Below are 3,104 nucleotides of genomic sequence, written 5' to 3'. Positions count from 1 at the left end.
TGCCCATATGTATCATTATAAATACTTGATAAATAATGCACCCCATCAACATTGCTGGGGTTTGCCCTCGTCTCTTGTTTTGTACTTTTGAACGTTGTCATTATACTTTTTATTTCAGCTCAAATTTGTAGAAATCACACTGTGTAGCAATCATACTGTGTAGACATCATACTGTAAGCATGACTAAATTGTATGCATTTTTCGATTTTCCTTTTTAAAAAGGTACACCCAAGGGTTAAAAGTATTTCTGCACTGCTAATCTTCGCTATATGATTCATGGAATAAAATAAATTTCAAAGCACTGATAAAACTAATTCTACTACAGCTATCACTAAAAATATTTCACAAATCATGAATATTTAGCGAAAAGCAGCTGGACGGAAATACTTTAGACTCTTGGATGTCGGAGCGGATTTAGTTTTGATATTGTACACACACCGAAATTTTATTGAATGGTTCGTATTAAAGCAGCTCGTATGAAACATAATTTCACAATCGAAAAAGTGATACAAGCTCTCAATTATTCTATATGAATTTATTAAAATGATTTTTCCCCGGAATGATAAAAACAGTGTAGTTTTGTTTGCATTTTCAAGAAATTTCAGTGTCCAAATTTTGCTGAGATTTGATGAATGCTATGAATATTTATTACAGCATACATGAACCTAAAAGATTTAGATTGACATTCTGATTTTTAAAATTATTAAAAAGTTTTTTTTAATGTTTTTAAATCTTCGAAAAACATGCCAATTTAAAACAGGGCTTTATATCGAACAAATGTAAATGAAATGGCCAAAATTCAGAAATATGAACGTAACATTTTTTTTTTTTTGGATTTAAACCAAGCTCGATCGGAATTATAAAAGAGTGGTCATATATATTGTAATCAGAAAAATATATTCCTTTGAGGTAAAATGGTTTACAAATTTTAAAATGAATTTAGAAAACTAATCTCTCGATAAAACGTGCAATTAAATTATCAGCAATATGACTATTTTAATCAGTAATTTTTGTCAATTATGATGTGGATAGTATTTCTTTTCTTGAAGATTATAGAAGTAGATTTGAATAAGTATTATAAAAAAAAATTGCTATGATAATTGTCATAATGAAATTTCATTTTAAAAATTACAATATTTATATGCGTCTACTTTGCAGGTTTTATTAGATAATAATCATATGTATGAAAGGTGAAGATAACGAACAATGATCAATCTCATAACTCCTATAAGCAATACAAAATAGATAGTTGGGCAAGCATGGACCCCTGGACACACCAGAGGTCAGATCAAGTGCCTATGAGGAGTAAGCATCCCCTGTCGACCCGTCACACCGGCCGTGAGCCCTACATCTTGATCTGCTAAACGGAGTTATCCGTAGTCAAAATCAGTGTGCCAAGAACGGCCTAACCATACGCATGAAACACGTCAGACAGCATTTGACTCACCGATAGATTGTATTGGCAAACTAGATCGTTATAACGACCATATAATTTGCGAAATGCTGACTTTAAACGAGATTATTGGAACCCCTGCACCATCAACTTGTTTGTCAGTAACCTGTTTCGAATTAAAAACTGACTATACGCAGAACAAGCTCTTGCGTATCGAATCAGTTGAGAAACATAAACGCCATATCCAGGTGATAATGGAACATTGCTATATAAACGTGGGTAGTTGACGATGGAGAAGCTGAAATGATTCCGTTTGCCATAAAGTTGAGTTGTTAGCTTGCCGTTGATATCTACTTTCAATAAAATATCTAAGTATGAAGCAGAAGTGGAAGACTCTGTGGTGTCTTTTATTTCGAGTTCACTGGGATATATCGAATCGACATATGAATAAAAATGATTATTGTTAATAGATGTAATACGTCGTCAATATATCTAGATGTCAAATTGAAGGCCACATCAAGAGATGTTTTCTTCTCAGGTAGAAGTTTTTTTAAATAAATTCTGCTTCATAGGAATATAAAAACAGGTTAGCCAACAAAGAGCCCAATTCGTGCCCCTGGGGATTCCAACAAACTGTTGGAAGATCTGATCACCAAAGACCACGAAGATATTGTCAAATGAGGAACTCCCGTATATGTATTTTTGATTTCAACTTCAGAGAACCTGTGCGTGGTATCAGAGTGTCGTTTCACAAAGTATTTTTTTTAGATGACTGATCACTAGATATGAATATTTCCGTTTTCAATTTTTGTTGAAGAAGCAACTGTCTATGATGTCAAAAAGTCTAGTCTTTAATATATCATGCATCAAATCAAAGCAAAGTTGAAATTTTAAAATTTTATTTGCAAAGAAAACACCTTTTCATCTCCCGGAAAAAAATTAATGTTAAATAATTGAGAACTTGTATAACGAGCTATTAAATAAAATTTTAGTATAATGAACAACCTTAATAAGTTTAATGCATTGGCTGGCGCGAGTTCATCCTAGTCCGTAGGGCGTTCGCTTCGCAAGCGGGAGATCCCAGACTGGAATCTTAGGGACCGGTCAATATTTATTGGAGGGGGAGGGGGACCGGTGCAAAATGCAATAGGACACACATTTATTTTGACTTACATACTGATAGGACTCAACTTTTTTATTTTCAACACTCATAGGGCAGCTATATTTTTTTTGGCGAATGTTATCAATGAACAAAGAAAACAACCCACTTCATATAAATGTATATTTAGATGTGAACACTTATGTTCAGTCATCCACTCATGACAAAGTATCAACTCAATTTTATCATTTCCTACTTAGTGATCCATATTAAACTTTTAATTCTCGGATTAGATACCCTTCTTTGGCACCTGTTCCCATCTCTGGTATATCTAGGGTCAGTGTTTGCCCAACTCTCTATTTTGTATTGCTTATAGGAGTTATGAGATTGATCACTGTTTGTTATATTCACCTTTCATAGAGAATACTGAGATGTGAAAATGATATTGTAAGTACACGAGACAATTCAGTAAAACAGTACTGTAATTGAAAATTATGCAAAATGTAGCACAACAATTTAAGAAGAAGAAAAACAAACTAGTAATCTTAACTGCTCGCGAACAATTAGAGGACTGTTCACCTTTTCATGGCTTTTTCCTGACAATTTTCATCT

This window comes from Ostrea edulis, chromosome 7, assembly GCF_947568905.1.
Source record: "Ostrea edulis chromosome 7, xbOstEdul1.1, whole genome shotgun sequence".
Classification (NCBI taxonomy): Eukaryota; Metazoa; Mollusca; class Bivalvia; order Ostreida; family Ostreidae; genus Ostrea; species Ostrea edulis.
This window is presented reverse-complemented; position numbering follows the sequence as displayed.